Source organism: Sinocyclocheilus anshuiensis, unplaced genomic scaffold (genome assembly GCF_001515605.1).
Source record: "Sinocyclocheilus anshuiensis isolate Anshui unplaced genomic scaffold, SAMN03320099.WGS_v1.1 scaffold263, whole genome shotgun sequence".
In the NCBI taxonomy this organism is placed as follows: Eukaryota; Metazoa; Chordata; class Actinopteri; order Cypriniformes; family Cyprinidae; genus Sinocyclocheilus; species Sinocyclocheilus anshuiensis.
In genome coordinates this window covers 1,644,965-1,661,092 of record NW_015549593.1, presented here as the reverse complement: position 1 = coordinate 1,661,092, position 16,128 = coordinate 1,644,965, and the positions used below count along the sequence as shown (strand labels likewise).

At 38.0% G+C, this 16,128-nt stretch overlaps 1 pseudogene; it reads left to right on the top strand.

Moving 5' to 3' along the window:
• The first annotated feature begins 7,849 nt into the window (after positions 1-7,849).
• LOC107658275 (gamma-crystallin M2-like) lies at positions 7,850-15,352 on the top strand (annotated as a pseudogene).
• The last annotated feature ends 776 nt before the right edge of the window (positions 15,353-16,128 follow it).

Genomic DNA, 16,128 nt, shown 5'->3' with positions numbered 1-16,128 from the left:
CTAAAAGTGCTCTTTTCCTTTAAACCTAGCCAAAAAGCCATATGTGTTGACTGTGAAACACAGTAGACTTTAAAGGGGTCATATGATGCGATTTCAATTTTTCCTTTCTCTTTGAAGTGTTACAAGCTATGCATAAAGAAGATCTGTAAAGTTGTAAAGACTAAAGTCTCAAATACCAAAGAGATATTCTTTATAAAAGGTAAGAGTCAACTAGGGTTGTGATGGTGAGGAAATTTTCCCACCGGTTAATCGACGTGTGACAACACCAGTAATACCGGTATCACCGTTGGGGTGGGGAGGTGGGTGTTAGTTCGTTTGAGGTTCCCTATTTTCTTCGCTTTTAAATGGCTTGTAAAAGTGCCGTGTGTATTTTATTTTCACTTTCAAATTAGCAGCAATTCGGCGTTGATTCAATTCAAGCAACAACAACGTCAAACTCATAGAACTTTTATTAACAAAACAAATAAAAATACACCATATATGCCTAATAAAATAACAAATTACTTAGGCTACACAACGTTTAAATTAGGGATGCTCCGATCCGCCTTTTTCACCTCCGATACCGATTCCGATACCTAGGGTTCGGTATTGGCCGATACCGATCAATAAATATGAAAAAATATATGTATATTCCTAATCTATGACAAAAATATATCATAAACTAGGATAGTGGATAATTCGGCTGCATAGGCTACACAAAGTTTAAATAGGTATATAAAACTGAAAATCAGCAAACACTGTCGTTCGCGTGTTTCGTTTTTAAAAGTGTCTGTCTTCTAACTGAACTAGGCTAAATTATTGTTGTTACTATAAAAAAATCAAAATGACGGTGGGGGGCAGTGCAGTTCCTAAAACGGCTCGTTCAAACACGCCCCCACATGTCTACGTCACGATGTGGGAAGATTTGCATAACGCCGGCCAAATTGTTGCTGCTGTGTTTCGTTGCTACTGTTTCGTTGTGAAAGCAGAGTCCAGCCCGGGGTCATCACATGTGGTTGCCGCAAGCCCACTGGCCGCTCCTTCGTCGAATCCGACCACATTTCTTACGTTCTCACAAACTTACCATTGACAGAAACAGTCAGCTCTACTGCCTTTTCTTTTGCATTTAATGCAAAATGCATTCTTTATTACAAGTAATCCTGCGGTTAATAAAGAACTTTGTTATCCTACCTCCGCGAGTGCCATCTATTATTGTCTTTTTTTATCTAAAAGTTTTCTTTATCTTTATCTTCTTTCCCTTTAAACCTAGCCAAAAAGCCATATGTGTTGACTGTGAAACACAGTAGCCTTTAATAATATGCATTTATGGTGTAATTACTACATTTTCGTGTCAATCCATGTTCATATTTACTGCAAACAATGCTTGCAGCGCAGCAATAGACTCGGTGCGGTCGGAAACGATCTCTGCACTACAGCAGACGCACCGCTCCTGAACGCACTGTCGGACCGCAACCGTGTGCTTTAATCCGTAAACATGAGCGCGGAAAAAATATGCACCACGTATGCACTGCAAACGGAGTAATGTGAATCTGGCGTTATGTGTGTGTGCTGCGAGTGTGCATGAGCGTACGGTCTCCAGGAGATCGCGCGAGCGCTGAATGGTTAAACTGGCAAGAATTAAAAAGAAATGCAATTTATAAACTTTAGTGACGATGTGACACTGCCTCGACTGTGCAAGTGACAATTCCTGTGTCAACTGTGCAGCTCGCTTATAGACGCGATGTGTGGTGATTTGAAGCCATTTGCATATTTTGAGAAAGAGAGAGTGAGAGCGCGTGCGGCGATTCACTCACGCTATTTGTGAAATGACGTCTCACACAAGGTTTTCAAATTATTTTATAAGTTAATTAAATGAAGAAATATGAAGTGAGTACCTCACCTTCAGCATTATAATAATTTCACCCGTACCGGACAGAGACGGTGCCGCTGCATGTCATGCCAAACCTCTCACGGCAGCGTCATCAGCTTGAGATCGTTTTTTTGAGATCGGCCTTTTTAGAGACCGCCGATCAATCATCCCAACGTGATTATCGGCCGATAGTGATCAGTAGCCGATCAATCGGAGCACCCCTAGTGAGTTCCACGAACATTTGGATGTATTTGCAAATGTTATCATAGCTTTAATAGTCTATGAGAAAGAGGACACATTTGAGCCTATTTACATTTGATCTCAGACGTTCAGCCTTTTAAACCTAAATATAAATGTATTCTCTTCCACTAGAGTACAGGGGATCCTACAGAATTAGGATTATGTTTGGAATGAGCAACTGCATCAGGTCCTGCTGTATGATTCCTATGGTGAGCTGTGAGCATTTTTATGTGCCCATAAAAAAATCTATGATTTTAAGGGAAATTTTTGCTAAAAAAAAAAATCAATACATATCTTTTTAAATATCCTTTTTCCTAAAAAAAACAGATGATCCTTTCAAAATTCTGATTTACAAGAGACATTGCTACACTGTTTTAGATGTGCACATTTGATGTTGACATGGCCGGTTTAACTTTAATATAACAGACTTTTCTTCCACTACAGTACAGGGGATCCTACAGAATGAGGATCTACGAGAGGGAGAACTTCATGGGTCAGATGTATGAGATGATGGACGACTGTGACAGTATAATGGATCGCTACCACATGTCTCACTGCCAGTCCTGCCATGTGATGGATGGGCACTGGCTCATGTATGAGCAGCCCCACTACAGAGGCAGGACGTGGTACTTCAGGCCTGGAGAGTACAGGAGCTTCAGCAATATGGCACAAAATTCTAACCTATCATTGAAGTAAAACAATTGAAATTGGAGGGAAACTCATATTATGAAATAAATGTTTTTCTCCAATGCATGTTGGCCACAATTATTGGCACCCCTAAAAATTCTTATGATTAAAATATCTCTGAAGTATATTCCCATTCAAATTTGTTAGCACACCAAGGTGACTAGGAGCATGAAATTGTCCAGCCATGACTGGACTGGAAATATGAGGAACACAAAGGCCAAATTCAAATGCGTTTTTGTAAGAAAAATATCCATATTTAAAACGTAATAATCACTTTAATCTAGACTGTGCCGACAGTTGTACACTGAAGCAGCTCCGGGAGGATGACGTAAGATGTGGGCGTTTAGCATGCGCCGGTGAGTCTCGTGAAAACCAACATTTATTTACAGGAGCAAAGGAAGCAAAGTTTCCTTACTTTAGCAAAGGAAAACCAGTCTCCTCTTAGCTTATATCGAAATACTCCGACATTCTTCTTCACAAATCCTCGTTTTGTACTTCTAATTCGTGACCGTTGTTTTGCTTTGATCACTCCTCTGCGCTTCCGTGTTCGTCACTTCTGACAACACCGACGTCCTACATCATCTTTCTGGAGCTGCTTCTGTGTACAACAGTGAGCGCAAGCTAGATTAAATTGATTATTACATTTTAAATATGGTTATTTTTCTTACAAAAACTAATCGATTCGCTACAGGAGGCCTTTGTCCACCCCCTGCAGCCGTGTGAGGAACTTTTTATTATGAATGGATGCACTTTATTTCACTTCTTTTGGACTGATGAACGGCAACAGCCGCTGACTGCCATTAAACAGCTTGGAAGATCAAAGACAATTTTTAATATAACTCTGACTGGATTCATCTGAAAGAAGAAAGTCATATACACCTAGGATGCCTTGAGGGTAAGTAATTCATGGGCTAATATAATTTTTGGGTGAACTAACCCTTTAATCATCCATCAAAATTAAATAATTTAGTTCTGATGTGCAGAACAAGATTGATGAGCTTCACAAAATAGAAAGTGGCTGTAAGAAATTAGCTAAAGCATTGAAAATCTCCATTTCCACCATCAGGGTGATAATTAAGAAGTTCCAATGAACTAAAGATGTTACAAATCTGCCTGGTATTGGATGTGTGTCTATACCGTCCTAATGCACAGTGAGGGGGGGGTCAAGAAAAATCCTCCTGAGCTTTTTGGGAGCAAACCCAACCAAATGGAGGCTATTATCATGGGGTCTAAGTGGGTGGTTGGCAACAAGCGACTGAAGTCTGGAGTCCATTTAACACCAATAAGGGCCAATATGGTCGACAAGACAACCCTAATCACAACAGTACCATGTACCAGATACCTGTTAAAGAAACTCCAAGAGAACATTGCATGGGCCAGGATGAAGATCAATCCATCCAAGTAAAGTAAGTAAGCATCTCTATTCTCAAAGGAAAGCTGTCTGACCAAAGGTTCATCATTATGGACTACAGGACCACATCAAACATCAGGACGGAAATGGACTCAGAATGAAGCTGAACAACAGGCAAAATCAGCAATCCAGCATGCCGACATTGTGGGCCATGTTCAACAGGGAAAAGGAGGTTTGGGTCTGTGTGAGGGCAGATCCTGGTGAAACAAGGCTACACCTTCAGAGCGGCGAAAACTGATTGTCCTGGAAGTCCGGCATTAGGAGGAGGCAGTAAGGCATGCTAAAACTGTTACTCAAGCCCAGTAAGAACAATGGACAAACTGGAAAAGCAAAGAGAAGAGGAAAATCAGCTGGAGGGAATTATAGGAGATGGATTCAAGTAGAATCAGCTTTCTACTCAGAACAACCTATGAAGTCCCAACCTCACCCAAAAACCTCCAGCAGTTGTTGGGAGAAGACCAATCATGTCCCCTATGTTCATCATAAATAAAAAGTATCATTATTATTATTATCTCCTGCTTCCCTCAGACACATCCTTACCGGTTGCAAGGTAAGCCTGTCTCAGGGGAAGTACACATTGAGACTCAACCAAGTGGCAAATGCCTTACTTCAGCGACTGAGGCCAACACCCTGCTCTTCAGAACACCAAGCACCACCCAGGCAGTGCTATTCACCTTGGAAGGGCAGAGGGTACAGGGAAAGCTTCCTCCATTGACCAGGGCTGTGCATCTCAAAGGAGTCCGGGACAGGAAAATGTTGGCTGATGTGGGTCAGCAACTCATAGTCCTGCTCAAAATTGTCAGTACCAGCCTAGAGATAGACCTGGTATTTTGGTCCAGCACCCTGCAGCTACTGCAAAAAACTGCAGTCAGTGGTTCTGGATCAGGTGTAAAGAGGGGACACACTCCCGGGCATCTACTAATGGTTGGCACATTCCAGCATTAGTGCAGTGCAAGACACCTGTGTGCAGCAGTGTTCAACTGCTTGCACACATGCATAAATGCTGCTGTTGCTTCATTTAGATCTGACAGATAACTTGTGCCTCAACAGGACTTTTGTCGTTTCAAATGTGATTAGACAGTTTTATTGACGCCACAATGCATCTTTATTATTATATTTGTCATTATGGTTGCAGGCGACAGAATATGGGCTTGACTCCCATTGCACATTCATACAAACAGAACACCAGCTGCTATTGTACATTGCTATGTGAACAGGACATTGCAAGACTAAATGTAGTTTTGTAAATGTAGTTGTCAATCCCACACACTGACAGCTTGAATGTAGCCAGTAGTCTGCCTTTGTGTCAAGAATGTGACATGCAGCTTGATCTACAGTGCTACAATGTTCCACTTTGGATGCATGTACCCTGAAATCAAATTTTTGATTTGGCCACCTCTCTGTACAGAACACTACAGAATGTAAATCAATTATTTTATATAAACAAGAAAAGGTATAGTACTTAAGGTTATTAAACTTGTGGAATAAAGGGGATGTTGACAAATCATTAAACAAGCTTTAGTAGCCTTTGACTTTAGATTTTATTAGATTTTATAACATATCTTGCGATATATTTGGCTATAAGCACATAATAGGGGATAAGAAAGAGAGTCGGAAACTACAGGTCTATATGGATAGATTCTTCATTACTAATATACAAACCCAAAGTCATACAATCCCAAATACACCGATCAGCCACAACATTAAAATCACCTGCCTAATATTGTGCAGGTCCCCCTTGTGCTGGAAAAACAGGTCTGACGTGTCGAGGCATGGACTCCATATGACCTCTGAACATGTACCGTGAACTTTATCTGGCACCAAGACATTAGCAGCAGACCCTTTAAGTCCTGCAAGTTGGGAGGTAGGGCCTCCATGGATTGAATTTGTTTGTCCAGCAAATCCTTTAGATGTTGAATCAGATTGAGAGCTGGAGAATTTGGAGGCCAGGACAACATATTGAACTATTGTCAACTTTCATGTTCCTCAAACCATTCCTGAACAATTTTTGCAGTGTGGCAGGGTACATTATCCTGCTGAAAGAATCCACTGCAAGTAGGAAATACCATTGCCATGAAGGGGTGTACATGGTCTGCAACAATCTTAACCCTAGTAAAAAAGTAATATATATAAAATACATTTATTTCATACTAAGTATATTTCAAATCCATATTTACTGACATATAATTCAACTTTATTTACTAATTGTGCACAATGCACATTTCTTAATATTAAGCCTAAAATGTGTTTTAATGTCACTATTGATGAGGATTGCATGATCTTTGAATAATATTAAATGCTAGATATTTAAAGTGTACCTAAAGTGTATTTGCAATAGTTCCACTTTAGCACAATCAAATATACTTCAGTACATCTTTAGTTGGACTTCAGCACTACTTCCACACAATTAAAGTGCATTAAGTTTCAATTTAGCAGACTTTAAGTATACCAGTTTAGTATACTGAAAGTACAATTGCAGGGTATTTTTATTAAATACATAAATGTATTTGTAGTACACTTAGCACAAAATAAATGTATTTCAAATTCAATTAAGTACATTTATTGTTCACTATAGGTGGCATGTGTCAAAGTAACATCCACATGAATACCAGAACCCAAGGTTTCCCAGCAGAACATTGCCCAGAGCATGACATTGTCTACGCATGAGCTATGGGCACCCATGACCATGAAGCCGGTTCACCGGTTTTTCCTCCTTGCACCGGTACTAATTATTGCATTAACGGGAACAACCCACAAGACTTGCTGTTTTGGAGATGCTCTGACCCTGTCGTCTAACAATCACTATTTGGCCCTTGTCAAAGTCACTTTTTGCTTTTTCCTGCTTTCAAACGCATGAGATTCAAGAACTGACTGCTCTCTTGCTGCCTAATATATCCCACCCTTTGACAAGTGCCATTCTAATGATAAAGTGTTATTCATTGCAGCTGTCAGTGGCTTTATTGTTGTGGCTGATCAGTCTATACTGTATATAATGATGCAAAATCGCTAATGATAACAGCAACCATCTGATGCAGTTGATTGAATTCAATTATTTTTAAATAAAAGAAAATATTTATTTACAAATCAATTTCTACACCCTCTGTTATATTAATACATTACAAATATTTAACTCAAACGTAGTATTCTTATTTTATACAACAGTAAGTTTCAGTCCAGATTGGATAAGATGTGTTTCAAGAGATTTTTCTGAATTTTTATCCCTCCATGTCTGTTCTGTTCTCAACTTAGAGTACATGAGGACTGCAGAGTGAAAGCAGACAACAATTATGCAATTTGTGCCTTAAAGGTTTTATTTCACCAGTGAATAGAGTGCAGAAAATGGAGTGGAGGTGGAAAACCCAGCATACAGTACACACACACTGTACAGTATGTGCTAATCAGATAAAATTCTTACAGCAAAAAAATACATTAAAAAGTTAACATACATTTGACATTCACATTTGAATCTACAGCATTTGTACAAAATTGTAGAACATTATACACAAAAATGTAGGGTCAAAGGTATTCCGAAGAACAATTGACAGGATAAGTACAAAAGCATGTATGTTGGTCCTATGATGGTCTCCATGCCAACTTGCACAGTCAGGAATTGACTAACAATAGAAGCCCTGTAGTCTTTAGTCTTGGTCTAGTATAAAAGCACAGGTGACAGCAGTCAGCCAACAAGCAGAATCAGCTTCAGCTTCTACCTTGTGGAACTACTGAGGATCAGCCAGCACAACCATGATGGGCAAGGTAAACTTCATTCCAACAACAATTGTACATTAAATTTAATTCACATGACTTTCATTTCATAGATATGACTATAAAACATTAAAAGAATAACTTTGACTTTTCAGGTCATCTTCTACGAGGACAGGAACTTCCAGGGTCGCAGCTATGACTGCATGAGCGACTGCTCTGATATCTCCTCTTACCTGAGCGAGCGGATGCTGGATGATGTACGATAATCCCAACTACATGGGAAATCAGTATTTCTTTAGGAGGGGAGACTATGCTGATTATATGTCTATGTTTGGAATGAGCAACTGCATCAGGTCCTGCCGTATGATCCCTATGGTGAGCTCAATTTCAATTTATAAGATAACATAGATTTATCTTTTTTTTTGGCTGATAAACTAAACTGACCTTTCTTCCACTACAGCACAGAGGATCCTACAAAATGAGAATCTACGAGAGGGAGAACTTCATGGGTCGAAAATTGAAGGGGGTCTGAATACTTTCCGTACCCACTGTATAATTAATTATTCAAGACCTGTTTAAGACAATAGCGAACAACATTTTATAGTAAAATTATTTAAATAGTCTCAAACATTAAAATATCAGCTAGTTTTAAAATCACTATATCAGCTGTGCAACATTAAATCCACAGCCAGTGACTATAAATGTCTTTTAAAAATCTTTCAAAAATCACCAGGGTATTGCAACCTTGATCAGGGCACTTAAACCTCAGTGGAGAGCAGAGACATTTTATATATAAATAATTGTATTTTTGAAGCATACCAAAAATTTATTTATTAATGTGGTCAGTTGGCTTAATTGTTTTATGGCTATTTGCTTAATTTTCACATAATACCAGGGCCCATAATCACAAAACATCTTATGGCTAAAAGTAGCTCATAACTCTTAAAAATCTTTAAAATAATGGGTGTGTCAATCCTAAATTTAGGACTCTGGGTGGCATGAGATTCATGAGCATGAGGCGTATCATGGACTCCTGGTATTAGTGTTCAAAGTTTCAATAAAATAATTTGTAACTAAACATTGTGTTTTTAATTAATTAATACCACCTATATTTGCCTGATTAATGAAAACAAAAATACACCAGAGCTTAACACACAACAAAAATGCACAGTAAAAGCTTGAAACATACAGTGGGTACGGAAAGTATTCAGACCCCCTTAAATTGATCAGGGCACTTAAACCTCAGTGGAGAGCAGAGACATTTTATATATAAATAATTGTATTTTTGAAGCATACCAAAAATTTATTTATTAATGTGGTCAGTTGGCTTAATTGTTTTATGGCTATTTGCTTAATTTTCACATAATACCAGGGCCCATAATCACAAAACATCTTATGGCTAAAAGTAGCTCATAACTCTTAAAAATCTTTAAAATAATGGGTGTGTCAATCCTAAATTTAGGACTCTTAAATTTTTGCTCTAAGAGTATTTCACAAAGCGTTTTAGCTCTAAACTAGCTCCTAAATCTGTGAAAGGTTAGGAGTAGTGAAGAGGACTCCTAAGTCACTAAGATCAAACCACAAACTATCCTAAAATGGCTGTTGCCGGCAATCTGCCTCTGAATGTAAACATTTTAGAAACATTTGATGGTAATAACCTTTTAAAAAGGTATCGCCTTTGGTTTTGGAGGTTATCCCAACTCTAAATGTTCCTTTGCTTATATCCTTGTTTTCATTAACCAGTTGGGCAAGAAGTAACAGTTGTTCTTCTGTCCAGCTTTTGTTATTTTATTTTTTATTTTTTTACGTTTGCATGTATTACTATCAGCCATGATAATTCTATTCTGTTAATTAAAAGTCTGTTTACATGCATATTCACTAATTGTTTACGAGAAGCATACATGTAAGAGGCTGACAATTAGCTGAACATATACTTGTTTAATTAGTGACAATTAGCCTGCATTTTAAAATAAACATTTTTATTTTTAAACCTTTATATATGGCAACATCGTGCTCTACAATATTTTTCTGAATAAATCTCTGACAGAGACCCCTCCCCTATCAGCCAATCACTGTGTGCATAGTTAGTAAGCACGCGGACATCATCCATAGCAACGAGGTCAACCCCGCCCTTACTCTTAGCTTAAGACTTCTCTCTATTCCTTAGTTAAAGATTTCATAGATTTCATATTCCAACTGCTATGAATCTTTAGCATAGCTTCCAAATTTCACACGTGAAAACCAATTAAGTGTGTGGTTTCAAAATAAAACTATTTTATTTTGACCTATTTTTTTGAAATTTCTCTTTACATGCAGTCAAACATATTCCAACCACAATCTTGTCAGATTAAAGTTTTTAGGGAGAAAAAAAACGTGTCTATTCTTATCTTGACAGATCCCAAATAGAAGTAGAGGTTAAAGGGTTAGTTCACCCAAAAATTAAAATTCTGTCATTAATTACTCACCCTCGTGTCGTTTCAAACCCGTAAAACCTTCGTTCATCTTCGGAACACAAATTAAGATATTTTTGATGGAATGTGAGAACTGGCTGACCCTGCATAGACAGCAACACAACTGAAATGTTCCCAAATCCAGAGACGTAGCAAAGAGATCTATAAAATAATCCATGTGACATCAGGGGTTCAACAGTAATTTTATGAAGCTACGAGAATACTTTTTGTGCGCAAAAGAAGAAAAAATAACGACTTTATTCAACAATTTGTCTCCTCCGCATCACCCTGTAGCACCATTTTGGAGAGTATCAGCTGGACGTAAACAGCGTATGCTGTTCTGTGTCAGCTCCATCACAAGGATACGCTGTTTTCGTTCAGATCAAATCACAACAATGTAGGAAACAGATCCGGCAGGAAACAGACAGGGTGTAGTCTTTAGTCTTGGTCAAGTATAAAAACACAGGTGACAGCAGTCAGCCAACAAGCAGAATCAGCTTCTCATTTGTGGAACTACTGAGTATCAGCCAGTGCAACCATGATCAGGCCCGGATTAAGAACACATATGGCCCTGGGGCTATAGCAAACCCAAGGGCCCCCTTCACAGTAGCCTATCTTGGTGCCACAACGTTTTCTACAACAGGAATAATTCATTTTTTTGAATCAAATCTCCAAAACACACAGATACAATGTGTATGCACACTAAATATTCAAGGCTACAACACATTAAAATAATAAATACATTAACACCAGATATATGAAGTCAAAGCAAACAGGTTTCCAGAAGCAGCAACAACTTTTGAGCATATACAGCTCCCTTAAGGAGTTTAGTTTAAATAGTTTTATTATTAGAAGGTCTTCTTTCTGGCCCTAGAAGAGGAGAATCATCAGGGCTGGACTGGTGCTAAAATTCAGCCCATCTTGCCCACACAGTCCCCCATACTTATTAGAACTATTAAATTTTCCTTTGTAGTTGCCCTAATGAAAAGCTAATTCTTGAATCCAGAGTTAACTATAGTATTAGTAAACCTTTATAAAATAGATTTATTGCCTTTATTTGAACCAATATTTAATAGGCTACAAGTAGGCCTATCCTATAACACTTTTCGTGACATTAATAATAAACATCATTAACCATATTTCTACAGTGTCAGTAAATGCATGTTAAATAGCTAGGTGTGGTGCTGTGGATTAAATTGCTTATTTACAGTTTTGTACAGTTTACCTCTACACTTCAGTTTACATGGTCGGTGCTATTCAATCTGGTTTCTGCTAGCTTCACCACAGAGACTTTACTGTTCAAATATAAGTGTCATGTGTGGAATTCAAATGGGCAAGTGCTGCTTATTATCACTTCAATAGAGAGGCGAAAGTGTCAAGCTGCAGTCGTCAGCGCTGTGCAGGCGCGACACACCGGTCCGGTGTGGTCCAGCTGTTCTCTTGCGCTGCACGGTTTAATCAGGTAACTTAGTGCCGTTTCATCACTTGGCTTTTAGCGTTTGTTTCCCATGCGCTACAGTAAACCAGAGGTGATTAAAAGATACCCGCAACTCTAGTATAAACGAGTACAAAGACATTGTTTATCGCTCATATCTTTTGGACTGAAATAGCGCAGACACTAATATGTGGGGGTGTGGTGGGATTTATGGAATCGGCACACCGGGAAAAGCTCGGGTGCTCCCAATGGCCATTAATTCTAGGTCTAATTTTCCTTTCCTCCACAGCCAATCACGTCGGGCCCCCTCAATCCACGGGCCCTGGGGCTTCAGCCCTGCCTAGCCCTTATGTTAATCTGGCCCTGAGCACGATGGGCAAGGTAAACTTCATTCCAACAACAATTTTACATTACATTTAATTCACATGACTTTAATTTCATAGATCTATATAACTGTAAAACATTAAAAGAATAACTTTGAATTTTCAGGTCATCTTCTACGAGGACAGGGATTTCCAAGGTCGCTCTTATGAGTGTATGGGTGACTGTGCTGATTCTGTGCTCTATCATGGACCGTTACCGCATGCCTCACTGCCAGTCCTGCCATGTGATGGATGGCCACTGGCTCATGTATGAGCAGCCCCAATACAGAGGCAGGATGTGATACTTCAGGCCTGGAGAATACAGGAGCTTCAGCAATATGGGTGGCATGAGATTCATGAGCATGAGGCGTATCATGGATTCCTGGTACTAGAGTTCTAGTGTTTCAATAAAATCATTTCTCTACAAAAGCAAACATTGTGTTGTGAAAATGAGTATTCCTCAAAAACACAAACAAAATACATAATAAAACACTTTTTCATAATAATTATTAACACAATTTAATGCACAGCACGTAATTCTCAAAATGTATTTAAAATTTGGAGAAGGGAAAAATAAAAACAAACAAACAAACAACAACAACAACACCACCAAATAATAATAATTTCTCTACAAAAGCAAACATTGCGTTGTGAAAATTAGTATTCCACAAAAACAAAAACAAAATTCATAAGAAAACACTTTTTCATAATAATTATTAACTCTTTCCCCTCTATTGACAGAATGTTCTGTCATTTATAAGACAACGCTTTTCCTCCATTGATGGAATTTGCCGACTTTGTGTTTTCACAATTCTAAGGTAGGGGGCGCTATTACACATCTTCTGAAAAAGTACAGAATCTCCTGATCAAAACACAAGCAAAGAAGCAGAAGCAAGTGATAGCATATGTAAGCAGGAAAAAGTGATTTTCTAATCTTTGCTACATTTTTTTTTTTTACTGAAATTTACATTCAAGTGCTGAAAAAAAGGAATAAATGAAGCTAGAATAAAACAGGTTTTGCTTAAAACCAGATACTCTGTTCTTTCTTTTGAAATACTGCATGTTCATACAGGTGCATCTCAATAAGTTAGAATGTCGTGGAAAAGTTAATCCTTGTGAAGGGTGTCAATGATTGTCTTCTGGACAACTGTCAGATCAGCAGTCTTCCCCATGATTGTGTAGCCTAGTGAACCAAACTGAGAGACCATTGTGAAGGCTCAGGAAACCTTTGCAGGTGTTTTGAGTTGATTAGCTGATTGGCATGTCACCATATTCTAATTTGTTGAGATAGTGAATTGGTGGGTTTTTGTTAAATGTGAGCCAAAATCATCACAATTAAAAGAACCAAAAACTTAAACTACTTCAGTCTGTGTGCATTGAATTTATTTAATACACGAGTTTCACAATTTGAGTTGAATTACTGAAATAAATGAACTTTTCAACGACATTCTAATTTATTGAGATGCACCTGTATTTAGCTGGCTTTAACACAATTTAATGCAAAGCATGTAATTCTCAAAATTTATTTAGAATTTGGAGAAGGGAAAAATAAAAACAAAGAAACAAACAACAACTACAACAACAAATACTGCTTGTATTCTGTCTGGGTACATTGTTTTATTGATAAGAATCACTCAGCAACAACATTTGATTGTGTTTACGCTAATTCTATATACACAATTTCATAGAAATTATCCGAACACACGGATACTCTTTGGACTTACATTAAAAGAGAGCAATAGCTAAAAGCAAAATAAATGGTAGACAATAGTTGCTGAATTGTTCAGTAACAACATGAAGGCAGAACTTAGCAAAGGGACACTGTATATGACTTTACCAAATATAGCTAAATATACATTTGAGGAACAAACTATAAGTGGCAATCTTCCCCACAATGGAAAAGGCATTATGTATTGTTTGCATTATTGATTGCAGTAGAAGTACTGTATTTTATAAAACTACATACGAGGTCAGTGGGCTACAGGTCTAGCCTAGCTAAATTTTTATCTCTGAATATAACACTATGCGAAATACCTAGCTGTGAGAAATAATACCTTTGGTTATTTGTACTTGAATTTACATCACTAATACAGAGTACTAAAAATGTTTAAACTTCCAAAGTGTTAGGGTCCTAATAAATGCGAGTGCTAAGAACTACATAAAAAGTTTCAGCTATAATGGCCTCTATGCCAACCTGCACAGTCAGGAATTGTCTAACAATAGAGGCTCTGTAGTCTTTAGTCTTGGTCTAGTATAAAAGCACAGGTGACAGCAGTCAGCCAACAAGCAGAATCAGCTTCAGCTTCTCCTTTGTGAAACTACTGAGGATCAGCCATCACAACCATGAAGGTAAACCTTATTCCAGCACCCATTTCCACAAAGTTTAACTTCAAAATATTTGTTTGGTTTATTTCACTTTACATCATGAAAATATTACATTTGAATTTTCAGGTCACTTTCTTTGAGGACAGGAACTTCCAGGGTCGCTCTTATGACTGTATGGGCGACTGTGGTGACTTCTCCTCCTATATGAGCCACTGTCACTCTTGCAGAGTGGAGAGTGGATGCTGGATGATGTACGATAATCCCAACTACATGGGAAATCAGTATTTCTTTAGAAAGGGAGACTATGCTGATTACATGTCTATGTTTGGAATGAGCAACTGTATCAGGTCCTGCCGTATGATCCCTATGGTGAGTTCAGTCTAAGCTTACTTAAAATTACATATAAACATAAAGAGATTTATCTTTAACATTTTTTGGCTGATAAAGTTAAACTAAAAGGACTTCTTTTCCACTACAGCACAGGGGATCCTACAGTATGGTGAGCTCAATTTCAATTTATAAGATAACATAGATTTATCTTTTTTTTTGGCTGATAAACTAAACTGACCTTTCTTCCACTACAGCACAGAGGATCCTACAAAATGAGAATCTACGAGAGGGAGAACTTCATGGGTCGGATGCATGAGATGATGGATGACTGTGACAACTGCATGGACCGTTACCGCATGCCTCACTGCCAGTCCTGCAATGTGATGGACGGCCACTGGCTCATGTATGAGCAGCCCCAATACAGAGGCAGAATGTGGTACTTCAGGGCCTGGAGAGTACAGGAGCTTCAGCAATATGGGTGGCATGAGATTCATGAGCATGAGGCGTATCATGGACTCCTGGTACTAGAGTTCTAGTGTTTCAATAAAATATTTTCTCTACAAAAGCAAACATTGTGTAGTGAAAATGAGTATTCTACAAAATCACACTTAAAATAAAACTATTTACGTTCTGAAGGCTAATACACATTTCATGGTTACTTTTTCATAATAATTGTTATTAACTCTTTCCCCGCCATTGACATAATTTTCTGTCATTTATAAGACAACGCTTTCCCTCCATTGACGGTATTTTCAGACTTTGTGTTTTATATAGTTATACCACAGTTATATGGTAGGGGGCGCTATTACACATCTACTGAAAGAGTACAGAATCTCCTGATCAAAACACAGGCAAAGAAGCAGAAACAAGCGATAGTGTATATAAGCAGATGCATATGTAAAATAACGTGATCATCAAACATTAAACAGCATGCAAATCGAAACTGCCTAAAGTTACCAAGGGTTTTAATAAAATAATTTCTCTACAGAACTCAACATTGTGTTCTGAAAATAATTAATGCCACTACAACTACAGTAGCCCACAAAAAAACAACAACACAAGTTTAAGAAATGACAGAGTCAATGCTACCCCTCTTATCCCCTAAAAAAAGTGCACCTGGTAGAAGACAAGAGACTAGAAGAGTCAACCTATTTTCTCAAATTAAAGTTCATACTGTATGCTGAAGCATAAAAACAGACTTTAAATATGTTTTTAAATATGCCTCTGTAACAGGCACACTGCAATCTTTGCAAATGTACTAAAATCGTTCATAACTTATTTGGTTCACTCTGTGTGACTTCTTTATAACAAAGTCATTGGTTAGTCATGAAATT